We start from the raw sequence: 22,539 nt of genomic DNA on the forward strand, positions 1-22,539 counted from the left end.
TGTGCAGATGTGCATGTACAGTATGTTTGCTGCAGAACGTATACATGCCGTCCACTCGTGAAAATGTTCTCAGTGCACTGTAAGTCTGTACGTGGTTATCCACTCTCACTTGCCTCCTTCCTGCTGCGTCTGTCATGGACTTTTGTGTTATTGTTTCAAGTCAAGCGAAGTATATGTGTTTCCTCCCTGCCGCATATGACCGGACACACAGGGCCTGTGTTTGTGAGAAGAGGTTGGGGGGCGAATGGGGGTCTCCAGGCTCAGTACTGGTGGGGTCTGTTTTTCAGCAGCCCGTGCGTGCTTGCACTCCTGAGGATAAGCACGTGCTCCATTGCCAAAATAGAAGCAGCACCAGAATCTGCTGCTCTTCTCGGTCACGTAAGGAATCAAAAACACACTGTAAAGAATTGACTTAAAGAATTTACAATGAATAACTAGGGGGGGTCTCGCTAATTATTTTAAAACCTCAGTTAATTACGCTTAAAAAAAAAAAAAAAACATATTGGCATATTACTATTTTTTTTAAACTCAATTACAAGAGTACAGTATGTACTGTAATGTACGGTAAATATATAATAAGAGTAGTCGAGCATAATTACTGAAAGAATACAAATTAAGACGTTATCTGAACAACAAAAAATTACATCTAACATTATTAAACCAAGCATATATAGTAACTATATTAAGCAATTTGCTTTTAAAAATTAATTACCGATTTATGTTTGAAGGGTCTTTGAGGTAAAATTGCTGTTGTACTTTAAACTTGATGGGAAAGTCGTGCACAGTAATGTGGCATGCATCTATATAAGATGATCCACCAGAGGGCACCAGAGGACCAAGAAAAATATGTTTGTTGCGGTTCGACTTTCTAGTAGTACTAACAATAGCCTAATAATAAATAGTAATAAGACGACTGAACAATTAACTGAAAATTATCAAAGCTGAATAATACATTGACAGGTGTGTGTAAAAAATATCTAATAGTTTGATTTACTGGTACAATGACTTAATTATTTTTGTATTTTAGAAACATTTCAAGTCATCTTTATTTATATAGCGTTTTCAAACAGCTTCACAGAAACACAACAAAACAAACATAACATAAAACATTAACAGCAATACAATTTCACGTGAACTTCTCTTTATAATCCGTTTTTTTTTTTTTTACCCCCACCCTGGAAACATTATATTCATTTATGCTCCAGAAGTGCATGCTTATAACCACAGGATCTCTGCCTGATTTCTTTTGAAAGGCTCCACATTCCAGTGTGTCTGCATGCTATGTGTGTTCTGACTGGCTCATATGCGTGCTTAGTCGCCTGTGAGACTCAACCGGTGGTTTCAGGCCCATTTCATAACACGTCGCTGTATTTGTGCGCGTTGGCGCCAAGTATCCGCTATCACGGTGACAATCTGACACCACTGCACGTTCTGAATCAGCGTTGACATCCGATTCCACCGCTGCGCACGAAAACTTCATTTTGACGCCGGTTTGCTTCATAACATATGACCGTCACAAATGCTGGCTCGAAAGGTGTCGCATCAGACTGGATGGAGAGATGTGTGACGGTGATGGAAAAAGGGAATCGCCATCAAGGTGAAAAGCATTGGTGCATAATTTTATAATTTATGCAATCAAAACAATGGCCGTTTAAAGGGATACTTGACTCATTGAGCTATTTTCAGCAGTTAAATAATGTCCAGAATTAATTTGATAACTTCATTATTTTTCATGTACAATTTTTAAAAACTAATTTCGCCACTTACTGTCAACTGAAGAGTCTCCGGTTCGAGTCCAGGCTCGGACCTTCCTGGGTGGAGTTTGCATGTTCTCCCCGTGCCCGCGTGGGTCTTCTCCGGGTACTCCGGTCTCCTCCCACATTCCAAAGACATGCATGGCAGGTTAATTGGGCGCTCTGAATTGTCCCTCGGTGTGCGTGTGAGTGTGGATGGTTGTTCGTCTCTGTGTGCCCTGCGATTGGCTGGCAACCAGTCCAGGGTGTCCCCCGCCTACTGCCCAGAGCCAGCTGAGATAGGCGCCAGCAGCCCCCGCGACCCTTGTGAGGAATAAGCGGTCAAGAAAATGGATGGATGGATGGATGGATGTCAACTGAAGATGACATCAGCTCTGCTGAGTATGACCAAAAGCAATCATGGCTCACCTGTTTTCTGGGCTTGGCCAGCAAACTAAGCCATGATTGGTCGTTACCTACTTACTCAGCACAGGTGTGGTCATCTTCAGTCAGGAAGTGGGGGAAAAAAAAAAGTTTTTGAAGAGATTAATTGTACATGAAAACTAATGACATTATCAAATTAATTCTGGGCAAAATGTTAACTTTTTACTGCTGAAAGAATGTAGGCAGGAGCGTTTTTTCTTGAAAATGTGAGTCATGTTTCCATGTTATTAGCATGAAATGCTTTTTGGAATATTTTTGTGGTAGCCAAGCCTTCACAAGTAACCAAACAATGCATCCTTTGTTTAAGATAGCTGACTGTTATTCTGCCCGCTCTTGCTTTATATATACTTTGACGTAAGCGCCATTTCAGTTGATTTAAAGTGAATTTGAGTTTATATATTTATATTTTTGGCTATATATTTGATTAAATATTTGAATATTTTCTAAGTTGATTTTTGATGAAAGACAAATGACATTTTTTTGTGTATATTTTTTGTATAGAATTACTTACAGAATGTTGCGATAGGGGGCGCAGTTCATTGTTGATATTGTACACGAAGAAGAATTGTGACGTAGATTGTTGAAGAAGGAAATAAAAGACGACTGTAAAAACAAGTCTCTGTGTCAGCCATTGAACGAAGAGGTGAAGGAACCAAATGAAAGAACGAACTCGCCTCTATTTGACATTTACAAAAAAGTTCTATGTGGCACCACTAGTCTAAACACGGTATCAGGGCACGGCCATTTTGCCACCTGCTGTCAAGTGAAAACGGCATCACAGTTGCTTAGGGTTCCTGTAACGACCAATGCCGGCTCACCTGTGTTCTAAGTTTGGTCATGTGACATTCGCAAGCCTAAAAAGTAAACGTGTTTTCAAATGTAGAGAGAACTCAAATAGAAAACAATAAATACTATAAGTGAAGTGTAGATACCTGAAAATCAACTCCGGTGATGTACAATTTAAAAAAAAAAAAAAAAAAGTATACTTCATGGCATTCCTCCACTGCATACTGCTTACTGTGTGTAGCCTCTGCTTGCCTTGCAGCCAGCAAAAGCTCATAAAGGGGCACAAAAAGGGTTAGTCCCCCCCCTCCTCCTCCTTAAGCGAGGGCCAACCAGCATAGGAAAGAGAGATGGATCTTCTCCACATGCCACCGTTAATGATACCCCAATGATGCTCTGCCTCAGTTAGGTAAACAATCACATAATGGCATGCTAGATTGAAAAAGATTTGCAAAGCATCCATGACACAACTTTGGCAAGTGTGCACTCCCCTGGGACTTGCTGGAAACAAGATGCGGGTCTCAGTCACTCCATCAAATAAAGATGGGATAGATATGCAAAGATGTTCACTCCACCGGGAGCATCCTTTCACTAAGGATATATTTCCCCCTTTTTTTCACCCAGGGCCCCCTGCACAGCCCATAATCCTGGCAGCATGGGAACCACTCCGTCCTGCAGTCCCTTCAAATCACTTGCTTTGCTCATTATTACACGCTATGAATTAAATAGGCACATGTGGAAGGCAAACGCAGCAACAGGCAAACATGGCAGTGATAAATCTAAAATAATGAAATGGCTCTCTTAAAGTGGAACCAGGAGGGCTTCGCTGACCCAAAATCCACGTAACCTTAGAGCCCTGCGGAGGCAGAAACGCTTTAGTAAAGCCCAGCTGGACTTGAGGGTATCGAAATCTCGGAGAAACGTCGAGCTGGTTGGAGACCTGCAGTGGGTCACATTCCTGCCTTTCAAGTGACCCTCACAGAACGTGAGTTACAGTGACAGTTACGTACTAATTCAAAAACTATATTTTGTCTTTTTCAATCCTGTTTGTTCTTTTGTCGGCATTTTGGTAATTTAGAAGCATTATTAAAAAAAAAAATTAAAAAAATAAATAAATAGCTTTGAATTCCAAAGCAAGAATCAAATTGTGGCTTGAGTGAGTTGTTTTATTTGGCCTTTTTCAATGACGCCACCTTTTAGTGGCAATTTTGCTTCTTTCATAAATCTGCAACTATATTGCCTGCAGTTCCACTCAATAAAACCAAATTTGAAGAAGAAAAAACACTTGGGACATACTTTTTATAATATAATATTTTAAAATGATCTTTGCCAGTAGTTCATTGTATTTATATGCAGAGGCACATTCTTTCCACCTTGGCTGAGATCTGCATTCAACTGAGTGCCTTTCTTATTATTTAGAATTCCGAAGAAGAGAGAAAGAAAGAAAAACAAGGCTAGCAACTAGCTCTAGTGCTTAGTAGGTTTTCCCTAGAGTTCTGTGGTTCTGCATTTGAATGTTGCTTCTAGACTTGTTGTGTGGGTTTTCTCCAGATTCCTCGCAGAACATTCAAGCTAGGTTCATTGAAGACTCTAAATTGTCTATCGGTGTAAACGTGACTGTGGAGACAAGGCTCAAAATATTTAAAATCATATTTATAACATGTATTGTTCAGACCTCAAAACTCAAGACTCTATTAACTGAAAACATACAAGTAATATCACTGATAAATTATAAATAATTCATACTATATTCATTTACTTTTACCATTATAGGACACTCCTCCTGGCTGACATACAACGTAAGTTAATTAGGAGTTAATTCATTTCCAATTCCGGTTCAGTTGGGACGCTCCGCTTTAACACGATTCGATGATTTAACGTCCGTAAAAAGTGTAATCGATCACCCAAGCACTTAATTGTGATGTTCAACATGCTAGCTGGGTCAGTCTTATGTTAGCATTTAGCATAGCTTCTCTGTCATTTCTTATGCTCTCTTTGTAAATGTTCTGGCGCTTTTCCACCTATTAAGGCACGCAAAGCATTTCACTCTGACTTTGCATTCACCGAATGATGGCGCAGTATCAGGAGCATCTGGGGGTTTAGTATCTTGCTCAAAGACACTTCAACAGAGCTGGCCTGGGACTCTGGGAGACAACCGCTCTACGATTGAGCCATGCCATCCCTTTGTGAGTATTACACTTGTCAGAAATGAAGCTTATTGGCCACCACACAGACGAGTACTGGCTTAGGAATGACTCCGCAACGTATTAAGGCACACTAGCGCTAGCCGAAGCTTTTGCTAGCTAGCGGCAGCTGTGCAAGGATTATGTAAATGAGGTGGAAAATACAAGTTTTGATCTGCAAACTGAGATGCAATGATTTCAAGTCTAGTAAGAGAACAGTATAGCGAAGGGATGGATGAAGGGCTAGCAAATGGAAGGAGCTAGCTCATGGCAAGCCACTTTGATATAAAGTCATGTTCCAGGCTGCATTCTCTCGAGTACAGTGGTACAATATCACTTCACTGAGGCGATGCCTTTGAAACTGCTTCTGGAAAAGTCCAATAATTACTGTTAGATAGATTTTCTCCCTGTTCTGCATCAGCTTGATAGATGGCTTGCCGTCTGCTCATCCTGCTGTATGTTCATCAATAACAATGACTACATGTTCAGATGAGCTCGATGTCTATGAGGGGCCTCTGTCATGAGTGATGGGGCCCAACCTGATGTATGGTCGCTTTTGTACTCTGGAAAGTGATATACATTCCCAGCCAGTAATATATTTGGCTTGGTGGGTCTATGACAGGTAAAGAGGGTAGTGCATACCTGTCATATAGAGAGGAAAACTAATAAACGAGGTAGTTGGATGAAGGGGGATTTGAGTGTTGGGTGTGGGGGGGCTAAAAAAGAATGCGTCTCATCTTTCAGCCCTCTCTGTGGGTCGTCATCGAGGAAGAATCGGTTTGCGCTGTGGTGATTGCGAATAATAAACCCTACCCACCGCTGGTGCCCCCTCCCTGCCTGCCAGTGAAAATTGCATTGGCCATGGTTTAAGAGGTGCATGTGGCTCCAGTTCCAACACGTTTGAAGTCTTCATCATCAATAAATAGCGAGATCAAGTAGCTTAGTTAAGTGTATTTTGGCTTCTTTTCACAGCATGGCCATTTACTGTGTGCGTATGCATGCGTGTGTGCGCAATCTGATATCTACAATCTAATAAAGTTGATTAAAGCTAACTGTAAATGATGTAAATGCTATTAGAAACGGGACTGCAAAAACAGTGTCCAAATGCGATTCTACAAAACTTCAAACATCCAACCTACCAATAAATAATATCTTTATTATTAACATTGCAAAACAAAGTAAAAATGCTTTCACTAGATTGTTGATGTGTAAAGTACCCCAAATGCTCCACTTTATGCCCTCCACCATCTACGTGGGCTCCTCTCCTTTCCCAGACCTTTCTCTGGAGGAGGGGAAGGTGTTTGAGGTGATAACCCCTCTCCATCACCCTGACAGTGGCGGTGGTATCGCACCAGGGCCTCTGGATGGAGTGGTGGTCTTCCCAGCCAGGCAAAGTTGAGGAGGGGGCAGTGGGAGGAGTGTAAAGGTTTGTGGGGGAGAATCCATTAGAACGAAAGAGCCCATACTTAGCAGAAGTTTTATCTTCTCGACAGACGTTCTTTCTCCCAAAATCACTCTCTGCGGTGTGATAGCAGTGGTGACGCCATCTTGTTATCGCAGTGATGGAGGCCAATGGGTTTGTTGGAATTGGGTTATCATAAATGAGTATGACCACACGTCTACTGTAATAACTCCACCCTGGTCCGAGAAGATAAGGTTACGCTGTATGCTGATGTCTTCTTATTGTGTTTGATCAGCCTTTCGTTTGCAGTCTGTGGTCTTAGATATAACGCACAACACTGTCAAATGGATGCCTGGGAATTGGGGTTGTTGAGTGATAGATTGTATGGAAATATGTGAAAGATCATAAATGTGGGAAGAAAATAGTCTGGTTCCTGCTTCACTACAATGAAAATGGTGTAAAGTACTGTATATCACAACTTGTACTGTATGCACTGTTGTTTCACTAACAATACGTCATCACAATGGGCAGTTTGGGTACAACTTAATGGAGAGTCCTGTAAAACTGCACATACCAGTCACTGCAAAACATGCACATACCAGGAACCACACACAACATCAGGACATCCGTCTTTTCAAATATAATGTTCAGTTTTAATTGCCAATAAACATTTTTTCATTGCAATTGGACTTTGCACTGGTATGGCACGGCACTGCATCATACTGAGATATGATTTATGTTTTCAATAATTGGCAGTGCAGTTTTACACCACCCAAAAAATCATTATCTCACTATCTTTGTGGAAATGCTGAAGCATTCCCACATATGTTCTTGTGATTTTTATTCTCCACACTTTTTTTGCCGCCTAATAACTCCCACATAATACTTCCAAGTATATACTTCTAAGTATCACTTTGCATGCCCACTTCCATATAACTTATCATCATTACCAGGTGTCTGATCCTACTCGGTGGCACAGTTGGTAAAGCGCATTGTCCAGTAAACAGGAGGTTATAATTTCATAATTTAACTCTCAATGTGCTTTCAGCAACGGCACGGTGGATAAACTGGTTAGCACGTCCGCCTCCCAGTTCTGAGGACTCGGGTTCGAGTCCAGGCTCCGGCCTTCCTGGGTAGAGTTTGCAAGTTCTCCCCGTGGGTCTTCTCCGGGTACTCCGGTCTCCTCCCACATTCCAAAGACATGCATGGCAGGTTAATTGGGCGCTCCGAATTGCCCCTAGGTGTGCTTGTGTGTGTGGATGTTTGTACGTCTCTGTGTGCCCTGTGATTGGCTGGCAACCGGTCCAGGGTGTACCCCGCCTACTGCCCAGAGCCAGCAGAGATAGGCTCCAGCACCCGCCGCGACTCCTGTGAGGAATAAGTGGTCAAGAAAATGGATGGATGTGCTTTCAGCATTCCCACACAATTTCTCCAGAAATTGCACTTAGTCTAGTTGAAAAAGTAGTTACTTTCTAACAGATCTTTCATTGTGTCTTATTTGATTTTGGTGGTGTATCAGTAGGTCACTCTGTAGGGCTTTGGAATGGGAGGGTCACTTTTTGAGTCCCGCTGTGGATATTACCTTTGCTGAATACTCTTGAGTTGTTGTGGAGTTCAAAAGTCCTTGACTCTGGATGATGGTGTTTTAAAAAATACTGACAGTCGACTCGACTGGTTTGGACTCTTTTGGACTTTTTTACTTTCTGGGCAGAAACAGAATATGGAGCCTACTCACCAGTACAAGCTTGGCCATTATTAGTGGATTTGGTAGTGAACACATAACATTGTATAGAATATAATAGAATATACCAGAGCAGAACAAAGTACTGAGTAAAACTGAGCCCTAAGGCCAGTTGACCACCAGAGAGGGCAATGGTTTGCCTCCCACAAAGCAAAGAAGGCCACCCTTGCCTCGCCGAAGGGCTGCCAGATCTCAGAAACCACCTCCGGATAGATCTTCCAGTATCGCAGCAACAAGGGACCGTCCGGATAGGATATCCGCACAAGACACTGTGGATACTGGACGGGATAGGCAGCCCACAGGCTCGCAAAGTGTACGGACGTCCAAGTGAGAACGGCGCCGGGACTACAACCACCTGGTCACCCCATGTGGTTAGTGTGGTAAACCACAGAAGTGTTGTCGGAGCGCACAAGTACAGGCCTGTTCCCGTAGGGGTGAATGTGACTTAGGGTAAGGAAAGCGGACACCGATGTAGCTCTCCAACAATCGTGGGGCTCATGCCCCCCTCAAGAGGATGCCAGAGGCATTGGGGTCAGTAAACATTCAGCTGGTTGGATGGCTCCAGCAGATACCAGGAACAACATCTCACATCTCCATCCAGAGAAGTGCAGTGAGAAAAAGTGAGAACAGCTACGATCCTGGGTAGAACCTTCAAGCATCCAAGCCTCTGGTAGAGGACGCGAAGTTGAAGCACTCGGGTGGGTGAGAAAACTTTATTCATTTATTTATTTATTTAAATATATACATGTATATATAATCCCATATGTTTATTTGAGGGTATGGATTGGAGGTCTATTTGTTATTATTCTTCAGCTCGCATGCAAGATTCATCCATACCAAACATCAAGTGAAATTATGTTTTCTATACAAACTATATGCATAGTATTATTAACACAACAAGTGTTTATGGCAACCACATAGACAACTTAAGTGTGATACTTCCTGACCACCTCAGCAAAATTCATGTTGTCAGAGGTGAGCTCACTCATCACTGTGCAGCAAACTGTTACGTTTACACGAATGTATTGCGTAAGACTGCAATTTCGCTATCACAGCCTGCTAGGCAGATGTCACAGTGAAAAAATAGAAGCATAGCACCACAACATAAGCAGACCCTGAATGTTTACAGTAAACATTTGTACAATCTCCTCACTGTTTGATCCAGATACGGAGAAAATATTTGGCGAAAGACTTGTACCACCCACCCGTCATGCTAACAGCAACTCTCCTATCACGTCTGCTATACATTTCCATATAACTTGTGACATATGATCACAGACAGGAGTTTTCATAGCAAGTTTAAGAGCTTCACTCCCCAGCTGGTTGAGTGTATTTGCAGATTTAGCAGATTTCTCTCTTTGTATGATGCACAACTGGACTCTAATAAATATTTTCATTCACCAACCCTTTTTTTCTTGACTATTTTGTGATTAAGGGCTATATAAATAAACTTGACTACTTTTGTTGACTGTATTCATACATAGGTAGTGTCTATGAATCAGGCTATGCTGTACAGTATTAGGGAAATAAGAACCTTAGATGTGATGTCTCCTTGGCAGTGAACCATTAATAGTTTTATATTCACTGCCCGTGTTGGTGCGCTGCTCACTAATGCTTTGTGCCATTCAAAATCCCCATTGTGTCAAGGCCGCGCTGACATACAAAGATGGATGTGTTTTTACACTAATTCCACCCCCCACATCCTCCCTTAAAAATGTTTTGTTAGAAATAAACTTGTCGGCATGCGTGTTTTTGAAACCCACACCAGTGAGAAAAGACGGAGCAATGTGTTCCAAGGATTGGATAAATATTTGATATTCCACAGTCGAGGCCACACGATTGCAGTGGAACAGAAAACGCACACAAAGTGTGTATAAAAAGAAAGAGAAAAAAACACACAACTTCATTGCATTACGGTCAGGCATTTCCCGTCGTATTGTTTTCTTTTGTCCTCATTCAACTTCCTTCAAAGGTTTGGCAGAATAGAAAACCTTGGAGAAAAATATCTTTGCTGGAGTTCCATTGGATGGAATACCATTCAAACATCTATTGTATGTACACTATTTGATATTTTCTCTCTGGGTTAACTTACCGTTTTCCTCACAGATCTTTTCACTAGTTTTACTTTCTTTTGTGACTTTCTTCCGGTTTACTCCATAAGCCAGGGACATTACTGGACACAAACACATTATTTGTCTCTCAAGAGTGTGTTTATTATCACTAACGACTCGTCCAAACAGGAGGTTATGTGTCAGCAGTGAGAGCCAGCACCTATAAAAGAACAGCACGGAGGTCAAAATTTCTCCAAGTCAGATAGCTGCATTATTTGGAATTTTCCAGCTGGTGCCAACAGTAGTAACCTCATGGATGGAGGTATGAAAACTTCCTCACGCTTTAATGCTCCCCTCCCACAGCACTTTTAATGGTTCCATGTGTTTCAGCAAGCTTGCAATATTACAACCTCAAAAATTAATTAGTAGGCCTACTAAAATATACAACTTTACCAACGAGACAAATTACTGCTCACATGTTGCTCTACCACAGACTTCCCATTGTGGGTCTAGTAAACTTTCACATTTTCAAATGTGCATCATTCTTAATAATATACAAGTATGTACGTTGGAGAATGTCTGTTCATATTTTTTGTGTCCGCTTCAGACTTTCTGTCATAGCATGGAAGTGGGGCTCTGCATATGCTTTTAATCAGGCAATCTGTGAACGAGCCAGACAACTGTACTCCGCCACACCACGACCCCCTTTTCTTTCCACCTTATTCCTTCCTTCCCTCCACTTCGCTATAATGAAAACATTTTTCTTTGTGTCTACTAGTGGAGAAAGGCTCTCTGTCTCCATAATGTGGTAAAGAGACTTAATGTATTGCATTAATGCATTCTCTTTCTCTAATCTACCAAAATGCACCAATAAGTATAGTAATTGCCAAGTTTAAATGTAAAAGTAGATGTAAACTTGCCTGTATGCACAAACAGATGTGGAAGGTTATCTTCTTAGTGAGTGTAACCTAGATTGTGTCTGCCAAAGGCACTAGAGTGCCACAAAGTTCATTTTGCACATTGTGGGAACCGTGTATGCAAAATTCAAAATTTAGCATGAATGATTTCTTTAACCTAAGACAAATTCCGCTGACTGATTTTGCATCCGTATTAGAGCGTCTGAAAAGGCAGGTCCGAACAAGCACGCAAAGCGGTGCCAGCCGGAGAACATTTCCGCTTGTGGAAGTGCTTGCCAACAAAAATTATCACAACATCTTGTCAATTTATCAATGACATTTTGGAGCTTTTGTATAAGGGCTGATTTGGAGGCAGTCACAAGAAGGGGTCATGCAATGTCGCCTAGAACAAAACTCACTTCAACTTGTGGTCTCCACTTCAACACCTATTGCCACCAGCACACAATTAATTTAGGACCTTCTATTAGGGGCTTTAGTAAGTCAGGCCCTTGGTCTTTTCGAATAAGACTTATTTTTTGACCTAGTAATCATCTAAGGACCAATCAAATTTATGTTTACATGGTCAGCTCAGATTGGAATAACAATTACTTCGCTTCAATGTCTGAAATAGCAACATCCAGTGAAAGTTAAATTCCAGTGCAGTCAAGCTAGCAAATCATTAACACGTTTCTCGAAATAATGACGAAATTATCAGATGTTTGCCTGCAGATTATGATTTATACCTACCTGGGCTAAACTGGGGGTGAATCGCGGATTTCTCAATCAAAATGGGACTTGATCATGCTAATTAATTTGGTGTTAAAAGCGCAAGCTATGTCAGTCTTTGGTTAGCATGGTGATTAGCATGGCTTCTCCATCTTTCCTCGTCATCCCTTCGTGAAAGCAATACTTGTCAGATGTGTAGCTTATTCGCCGCCATGGAGGTAATGATGATTAACAATATGTTTAGCTACGCCAGCGGAGCTTGTTACTAGCTAGCTAACTGGTTGTGGCTTAAGTAACAGAGCTTGCCTCAAATTTCGACAGCCTATGCATTGTAGTGTGCATCCAGCCCAGCGAAGTATTTTAGGAAAGTCTCTGCAGTTTGGAAAAACTTCCGAATTTGTGATTTGCAATTTTGCTATTCAATGTATTTTAATGAGACGCAAAATCTAAAACTTGACTGGCAAACTTTGCTGTGAAACAGCTTATTTTGAGCCATTTTGTTCATTTCTGTTTACTTTCCTGACATTCTACGTTGGTAGGTCTTCGGCACTCAGTAGTGAACCCTGTAATAATTGGTCTAGGTGTGACAGTTGGAGTGAGAGGCTCATTACATGACTGCTTGAACATTTGGAGCAGGTAGGCTCAGCACAAGCAAGACAGGCTTGCTGGGCAATCTGATAAGCCCTGAATCAACCAAGTTTCATTTGTCTTCCGTATAGGTGGGGGAGCGAACCTGGACATAGTGACATTTGCCATGAAGACGACTCTTTGGATAATCATTTGGGCAAAGGTGGATTCTTTGCATTCAGCCTCGGAGCGAGTCCAAAGGTACACATAGATATACGGACTGACTACCTGGGCTATTACAGCTTTTCAACAGGTCCACTCAACTAAACTAATCAGAGTGAACAGAGAAATGAGCTTTGAGGTCAGATTAAAATGACTCTTGACATGAGAGCGTCACATTAGGATCTTTAGACTGCGTGTTGCTCACATCTGACTCCTGACAAGTCAACAAGCCTTGAAAATCTGCATTGGGTTAGACTTTTAACACCTGGAAACAAATGACACTCATGGGTTTGTTTTCTTGGCCCATTAAGTAGTTTGGCAGCCATTAAGTAGTTAGATGAAACGGTTAAATGGAAACCAGACTGTTTCTGAAACATTTGAGTAAGATCTTCAATAATAATAATTAAAAAAAAAAAAAAGTCAAGAAATGTTAACTAGGGCTTCACATTGTTTAAATTTGTCAATTTCTTTCAGGATACAAATATTGCCCTGCAGCAGGGTGGCCACTTCCATAAGGTGAAAAAGGAGGACATATTTTAAAAAATTAATAAGTGTTCTGTCACTATAACTCGGTTCACTTTTCACGGCCTCCCATTTTCACTGATTTTTTTTGTTTGCAATTTTGCATGCATTTTATTTTTATTTTTTTTTTGTAGTAATGTACCTATTTTATAAAAATCTATGAAGGTTTGAACATTGAGAATTTTTTACAATGTAAATGCCTCGATGAGAAAAGTGTATAAACTGTGGTGAGGGGTTTTAGAGCCTTAAAACATAATAATAAATGTAAAACATAAAGATCTTCTCTGATTTCAAACCAGCGCCCTGTTCAGGTTTGTGCAGGACGCAGGATACACCACTGACAACTAGGACAGTCCTGCCTAAATCAGGACGCCTGGCCACCCCTGCAGCATTATTACTTCCTTCAAGCCACAGTTGATACTTCAAGCACCTTATTGATGGTTCTCTCGTGTCTTTGAGCAGGTCTCAGCTCTTGTCCCAGGCTTCTTGCACTTTCCTAATGGTGATAAATGAGCCTGGAGTACCTGACTGGAGCAGACTCCACCTCATTTATGGTGAGCTTTGTATTCGTGGAGGAAATGTGGCTTCACCAAGACTAACAACAGCAGCAAGTATGGAAGAGTATGTGTTTAAATGTGGTGTGAAAATGCTTTGAAGTGAGAGAGGGTTGCAGGAAGTCATTAGATTTTGTTTTAATGTGCAATCACAGTAGATTACTGCTAAACATGGAGGCCAAATCAGACTAAACATCAAGCCAAAATTAACATCCTAAGCTTGGTAGAATGTAAACTCATTTGTGAATTGTACCTTTTGGCAAGTCAAGCTGTCTGTATGCTGCTAAAACAGGCAGAAAGTTCACATTCATGTGCTGCCCTGAAAAATCACAACATTTGGAGTGATTTTAAGAACTGTCCTGTTTATAATTCCAGCATTGGTTGTCCACCTGCCACCAAATTCACAACACGCTAAACTTGAACTGCCCAAGGAGTTAGCCTGCAGGTATCTGTTTGTATGTCAGCGATCACTGCGTCTTACTTCTTCCCACAGCCGAATGGCCAGAAAAAGGAAAATTAAAGACAGACATAGCAGAATCAAAACATTTCATGCAAACCAAGCTGACATCCCAACCCCTGTGGCAGCCGCTTGGTATAATCGCTCCGTGTGGTGAAATGATAATTACGCTAACTGATCTGTGAACTGTAGCTGTGTGGGAGTGGAAAAGTGAATCTCCGCACAAGGAGGAACCGCTGTGATATGTGCGCTGGCATGCCAAAACCACAGAGCTTACACAGCCCCGAGGATGACGAGAGCCGGACGACTGAGGAAGGCTCACATGAAACGAAGACCGAAACCCGTAAAGACTTTCAGATGGACCGTGCCCTGCGTGTTTGATTTTTAGCGGTTGCAGCGTGGCTTGGCTGCACCCTCAATGCAATCCACGAGCAATTTTCTTGAGCGCAGAAAAAGATCTATTGTGAAGAAGAAGAAAAAATCATAGTACACTGTCAAACATGTGTAACGCATTGAATCAATTTTTCACTTTTTACATATTTCACTGATAGATCAGATAAAGTATTGTGGCTGTGGCTTTACAATTTGAATCGGTGTGTGAAAGTTGAAATCTGTAGACATCATCAACTGTCACCAGAACTTCACCAGTGACGAATTCTGTGGTGCAATATTACTGAAGTTTATATAGCTTGAATCTGCAGGTACTGAGGGTTAGCCAGCTTTAGACCCATTCATGTGAAAGAATTCCCATTTGGCAAGATAATGGGTGCATTATTTGACATATATGAGAATGTGTTGAATACTCATAGGTTAAAGTACAAAAAAAACAGTGACATTTATTGCTCTTTTAAATTTATTTCCCTCGGCACACCAGACTGAGTATGCTTCGTTTCAGCTGTTGGTCTATTTCACACATTCTCACGTGCTCACAAGCCCGACTTACGTCACACACCGGTTCTAAGTGGAGGTTTCAGACGGTGCGTGTATGCGGGCCTGTGTGTGACGGTATCTAAATGTTGCCAGACTTGCATCAATATTCACGGAGATTTCTCAGTGTTAATTGTCAGGCTGTGAATCATCACCAATGCAATGGTCAAACTCGGCAGTTTGGTGACGTACGCGAATGAGTTCATCCAAAGGAAATAGCAAAATGTGCGTGAGTGTGTATTTTTGTATTCTCGTTGGCCTGCCTTCGCTTAGGAACATGTGAATTTAAATTAAAAGGGGGCAATTTATGGGAAATTTGCTTTTTAATTGGGCCTCAAATAAGGCCTCAAGACCTTTCTTTTTAAAATGGCCTATTGGGTTTTTTTTTCTCTCTCTTTCTTTATTTGCTGGATTTTATGTTTTTCAACCGTTTTATTCACTGTAGTTTGTTTTAACCCTAGTCTGTAGCACTTTGGGATTTCTTCATTACAAATTAAATTTATTTTTACAATTATTAACTGATTTGCTCCCAAAAACAGATAAGCACGTTCTATTTTAAATATTTAACTGTGCCAAAGACGCATTTATACGTGTTTTTTATTTTATTTTTTTTAAATGCTGGAGTATGGCTTTGATGCAGCCTCTCAACTGCAGTGAACGGGTTAAAAAAAAAATGGTAGTAATTACAAAAGTGACCAGCAGGTGGCAGCAGAGTATGAGCTCAACCTGGTCCATTTTGAAAACAAGCTGTTTGCCCACAATTCTAAACAAATTTGTGAATAATGGTGAAATGTAGCTATATTCTAATGCTAATTGCTGCAAAACGGAAACATGAAACCTGATGAAAGAAGATATTCTAAACTTTCTTTTGGTATGTTTTTTATAGCAATAGAACACAATATTCTGTGGGCCTTGCAAAATCGGTCAAACTACAGTAAAACTGTGAAAATGGCTGGGAGTGAATGAGTTAATTGCTAATATATAAAAAGCGGGATCTCTGGAGTGCCTGCCCAATCATCCAGTGTGAAATTAAACACAGCCAGTTAACCAAATCCATTTGAACAAAATCATTATTTAAGCACTGTTTTTGAAGTTTTGTTTTGGTTTGGTTTTGTTTTTTGTGTTTTTTGAGGCTCTGTCCCTGAAATGTTTTTTTATATTTTGTTTGTTTGTTTATTGAACATATAAACAAGTAGCTGATTTTTTTTTTTTTTTAAGAAATTAAAAGAATAAACTTATACAATCATTAGTGACAGTTTACATGTTCACAGGTAAGTAGGAAGAAATTGTATTCATTAATTAATAAAATAAATAATGTTCATTTTATTAACAAATCAGGAAGTTCAACTGCATTGACGTTACGCGGTGTGGGATGAACACTGACTTCCGAAGCAGCTTAATGTCAACAGCAGCATGGTTCCTGCACACATACTTGATTGTGTGGCTCCCATTCAAGTTAAGACGAATCGAATCCTTTTCGCCTTTCACTGACGCACAGCTGACAAACCATGCATGAAATCCTCCATTTGACTTTAATGGAGTTGATGAGATTTACAGGTCGTAACAACTGCTGCCCCACCTTCTTTATTCCTCTGTGCAAACACATCTATACATGTGAATTGACGTCCTGAGATGTTTGCTTAAACTTTCATTCCCGTTCGCTTCATCCTGTTCCAGGAACTGCGGCAGCCGACCAGCGAGAGAAGTCAGTCACAACAAGAGGGTGAACTTCTAATTGGCCTCAATGGCTGCTGTGCGAGCCAATAAGAAGTAAGTGTTGGATTGCTCTCCAGATCGTCAGCGATAGCGTTGGACCGAATGACCGTGCCATGATTGCACTGTTGTCCAAACAGAGAACAGGTGTGCAAGCTCTCTGGAGCTCAGGTGGCCTTCCTGGAAACCCGAAGCAAGCTGTAGCTCGGCAGGCCCCACATCCACCCTCAGTAAACACGCTCAACTTGTGAATTGTTTCTGCAATGCGTGCGTTTAGATTTGGAGGAGGGGGAAAAAATACATATTTGAGTGAAATACAGTTTAGCTTTACTGGTGGCTATGTTTCTTTCTAAAGGGGAAGTCAACTCAAAATATTCTTTACAATAATATGTTATAAGAGCCTTCACTAGTCTAAATTGAAAATGACATCACAGTTACTCAAGACTCAAGTATCGAGCTAACAAGCTGAGCCCGGAAATCCTTTTTTCTGTTCCTTCCATACAGATAGCGTACAATTTATTCAACTAAAATCTAATACAAACAAAAATATATTATAGACAGTTATGCACAATTATTAACCTTGTTGCCACTTCAACCAGGCTATCTTCAAACTGTGGAATAGTGTTAATTTCGTCAATGAAAACTAAACAAAAATAATTTTGTCAAGATACATTTTTCAACAGACTAAAACTTAATAAATGGAACTGAATCAGTATGCATTTTCGTTGACTAATGAAGATGAAAATGTACCTCACTTAATAAAAACGACTAAAATCTAAAGCCATTTTAGTTCATGAACAAAAACGAGATGAAAATGGTATGATTTCGTAAAATCTTGTCTCTGCTAATCTGTCGTGTCTGTAACAGTCACGTGACACATAGTGACACACCCCCTTTCAAATCTGCACCGAGCGAGTGCAACATGGACATACAGGAGGTGGATTCACGGTGAAAAGGATAAAAAAAAAATAATAATAAAATATATATATATATATATATATATATATATATATATATATATATATATATACTTATAGTGTTTTAGGGTTACAATAATGCTAATCCGACCACTAAATTAGCTAATACTGACTAACATACTTGCTCATAGCGTGGAGTCACTTGTTGATAAACTGTACTGTAATTGTCGGTGAAGTTGTTTTCATCAAAAACATGAGAGAAATTTTTATGTGAAGTAGTTTTAGATCTGAAATATAAACAAAATATACAGGGTTAAAATGATTGTCCTGATTAAAACTAGACTAAAATGTTAACAGTTTTTGTTGACTAAATCGAGACAAATTAAATTACGTTTTCTTGAACTAAATAAAGACTAAAAATGCTACATTTATAGTCAACTAAAAATGGACTAAATAAAAATGGGACGAGGTTGACTAACTATGATTTAAAAAAACAACAACAACTAACAACCGTGATTGAAACTGTACAAAAAGAAAGACTATATTTAAAAATGGCGGGTGAAATTAACACCACTGTGGAAATTGTCATCTGTAAATCTCTTTTACCTTTACCTTCCCGATATGCACTGTCAATTGCACCATCTAATCCGCCGTTATCTTCTTCCATATTCCTTCAAAATAAAACTTCCACCAAAAGTAAGTTAGAAAATAAGAGTTCTATGACTGTCGAAAATATGGCCAATTAACCCGTTGTTCTTTGCATTCAGTAAATATATAACAAATTCCCACGTAACATTGGGCAAGGAAAAGTTCATTATATTTTATATTTGTCTCCACCTGAGCTTTCTCAGCACTGAATATAAGCACATGCACAGGCATGTGCTTGATTCTGTCCTTGCAGATTTGTGAAACGGTATCATAGGGGCACCCTGGAAAAGGGCCATCGCCAACGTAAGGTTTATGCCGCAGCTGTCTAAAATGAATAACCCTGTAAATTACAATAATATTTTTTTGTTTCTGTAGCGGTTAATGCACAAGCTGTCTAAGCTTCATTTTGTTTCTTTTCATCGAATGCTTCCAAGGCAGCGGTCGGTGAGCTGGGATAATGACAGGGGTCATTGTCAGTGAAAATATCTCGGGAGAAGTTATGGCTAATGGCAAAGAAGCAGTTTGGATGCGCATTGGGTCCTTCTGGCACATCAACCGGAATCTGTGTGAACGAATATGCTTAACATCTCTTGACATTTGGAGACGAAAATGAGCAATGAATCCGCCTGTGTATCCTCTTTATGGGTTTGGTTAGCCTGCATCCTATTTTGCTTTTGGTTTTTAGGGAAAACCGGAGTCAACGTGGGGGAAGGCTCGCGTCGTTGTGGCTTGGAAGTTGGAACGAAGGCATCTTGGTTACACTGCGGGTGCTGGAACAATGTTCGTGAATGGGTTTTGAGAACATTTCCACATCAATTCTTGGCATTAAAGAACCAAATCTAATCGTGCAAGGGAAATATTGGATTTCATTCGGGATTGCGGATGATATATAATGTAAAAAAAAAATGGGATTTTCCCATACTTAATGAAAACTATGTGATGGTTCTCATTAGAGTTGGAAGGGTTAAACTATCTTTAGATGAATAGGGCTAAACATGGACATTGTAAATGGCAGTGCCAATGCCAATTTTTGTATTCTATTTGAGGATAAAAGCACAAGAAAACAGGAATGAAGTTAGACAACATGAAAAAGCTGGAATGAATTTAGCTAAGTTACCAAAGAATTTTTATTTATTTTTTATTTTTTTACTGGGATCTTCCTGCTTTCCGCGTAATAATGACTCTCACATTCACGAGAACATCTGCAATCATCTCGAGATCAATCCGCTCTTTGGTCTGCGGATCGTGAGGGACCCAGACACCCTTCCGTCTTTTTGGCTGCTAAGCTCGCCGCGCATTAGCCAGTCGAGCCTTGCGTGTCTGCAGGGTCTTAGGCTTGCTTTTATTCCACTATTTTGCAGCCAAAGCCAACACCCCTTCAGGGTATGATGACAGAGACTTCTACCTCCACCCTCCCCTCTCTCTCTCTCTCTCTCTCTCTCTCTCTCTCCCCCCCCCCCCCCCCCCCCCCCCCCACCTCTGGGAGGCCCCTTTTATGGAAACTATCCTAGACCCTAGGCACCAGAATCTGTTATTTGCCACTTTATTTTCCTCCTCACCTTTTATTTACTCTTTCTCTTTCCCCTTTATGTGAGACTTGTTTGCCGTGTCAAAGTCACAGCCTTCTGTAAGGCCAAAGTGAGGCAGGCCAGGGCCCCCGATAAGGGCTGCTGTGTGGCTCGTGAGAGCACAAACATTGCGCCACTGAGTAAACGGACTCTGGGGCCCACGTCGGAGCACCTTTTGTTGTTGTGGCTCGGATAAACCGGGTCAGTGGCACTTTATCATAAAATCCTAGCCCAGATGTTGTGATCCAGCCTTTTCTTTGAAATGATTATCTTAACTTCCTCGTTGTTTTTCTTCTTTTTTTTCTTTTGCTGTTACCAGTACTTTAATCTGAGATCTTTACTATGCACAGTTATGAAAGTCTGCTTTGGTTCCAGTTTTGGTGCTAATTATTTGACTAGCAGTTGAATATTTGCCCGTCATATTAATGTTTAACTGGAGAGGAACTATCTCTCACCAAAATTAAGGTCATTTCCTCCCTCTAGTGCACAAATGAGTTAATCTGTAAATGTTAATGACTTCTCCTGGATTTTATATTTAAACATCTTAGCAAATGATCCAAAGCATTAATCTCCCTTGGGATTATTTTTATTGACATATCATATTTCCTGATTCTTATTTAATGGGGATTACATTTCTAGTGAGAGCTGATCAGCATCTGCAAATCTCTAACAATTTTATGTTTACTTCTTTTTCTCTGTCTCTGTCGTCCTCGCTTCCAGTTCCTTGGAGCTGCAGGCTGAAGGAGACAACTCGGAGAGTTATAGCGGGAAACAGACTTACCGGTAAGTGGTTGTCTAAACAGTGTCGGCGATGTTCCCAGCCCTCGGACAAATATCGCTCCCTCTTGCTGTGTATTCTGTCTAAGGTGACACACCGGAGGCTGTGCTTCCTGTTCTGGATCAACACTCATCCTGAAGTCCCGCAGGTAGTGCGACAATTTTGAAACTACATGAAATGAATATGAGGCTTTGCAAAGTGCTCTTTGGACAATATGCTTTAGGTAAAGTGTGATATAAAACGCTATAAAAGTGTTCTCCATTTACAATTTTTGTCAAATTGGATTTATCATCTATCGTTAAAGTACAGTGAGTAAGTTGATTTGGAACTCATTCACGTATATTGACAAAAATAGTGAATGGGGATTTTCTTTGCAAGTCCGAGCTCTACTAGTTGCCAGCCACTCACAAATTAATAATTCTTGAATTATTTAAGTAGAAAACATCTTTATTCCTAGTGGCATAAATTAGCATAATAATAATAATAATAATAATAATAATAATAATAATAATAATAATAATAATAGCGCAGTAATTGCAAAATTGATTGAACAGGATGGAAAACTCCAGAAAAAGAATTTCCCGTTCCATTTACAAGGATGGACAATGCCAAGACACATTGTGATTAATTATTTAGTTGTTACAACCCACTGTAAAATGTTCAGAAATTATATTATTTGAAATTTCATAAAAGCTGTGAAAAGTAGATTGAGCAACAACTTTTTCATTTTTCTTCAAATGTTGTATGTTTTGATCCTCAAACTGACAAATAAAAATAAAAGTTTGAAAAACAATATATCTAAGCTTTGAGGAGATGATGTTAGCAGCTGTGGTTGCAGTTTTGAAGTGCCAAAAGTAAAAGTGCATGCTGCAAACAGATTATTGTGGATGTTGCTGCAGCAGAAAGCAGGAGTTGTATCAAATATTTTATTTTATTTTATTTTTACTCTAAAACGAAGAGAACAATTTTCTTCGTATTATGATACCTATTTTGCAGTATTATGTTGCTGGTCTAACTGGTCTGTGAGGATGAGAGATACCAAATGTGTCAAATGCTCATTCTCATTTCCATTGCTCATTCCCAGCTGGTTTTAGAACACAAGCGAATGATGTGTAGGTTAGACAGTCACAAAAGTACATTTTCACTTTTTAGAGTGCTGATTTTTGACAACACTTTATGAAAACATGGCCTATGTAATTTGTTTCCATAACACTTCAAAAGAGCAAATAATAACCACAACTGCATATACTAACATTCTTTAAATCAAAGTGTGCTTATAGTATCGTATGCTTGCTTACCAAATGCTTCTCGGCAACCAAATTCAATTTCGAGCCACTCTCTGAACCGCAACCTGGTTACCAGTATCTGTTCACCAGAAACCACAATCAGTGAAAAACTAATTTACACGTTTCAATAGTAAAAATATAGATTCCAACCAACAATCTAAGAGAGTTAAACGTGGCAAGTTCATTTTAGGGCTATAGCTTTTAGGATAGTTGACAAAGCATGTATGTCAACATGCATAAATGTTTCAATAAGATAAATATCCAATTCAGTTGAGAAACTTCAGCTCGGACATGTAAAAATGGCTTTCAAATTTAACAGCTTAATATCTCACGAATCACAGTCAGACAAATGATTCATATTGGGAAGCATTCCAAAAAAACGTACATCCCCTGGTGGCCCCTGAGCACGGCTCATAGTGTC

The 22,539-nt window shown here is 40.1% G+C and overlaps 1 long non-coding RNA gene across 1 annotated transcript; it reads left to right on the plus strand.

The window, feature by feature from the left end:
- The first annotated feature begins 12,496 nt into the window (after positions 1–12,496).
- On the plus strand, positions 12,497–21,102 carry LOC144001303 (uncharacterized). The gene is made up of 5 exons (XR_013278432.1): positions 12,497–12,595; positions 12,679–12,787; positions 16,886–16,978; positions 20,775–20,837; positions 20,921–21,102. It is a non-coding gene; the product is annotated as an uncharacterized LOC144001303 (long non-coding RNA).
- The last annotated feature ends 1,437 nt before the right edge of the window (positions 21,103–22,539 follow it).

Source organism: Festucalex cinctus, chromosome 14, assembly GCF_051991245.1.
Source record: "Festucalex cinctus isolate MCC-2025b chromosome 14, RoL_Fcin_1.0, whole genome shotgun sequence".
NCBI classification, from domain to species: domain Eukaryota; kingdom Metazoa; phylum Chordata; class Actinopteri; order Syngnathiformes; family Syngnathidae; genus Festucalex; species Festucalex cinctus.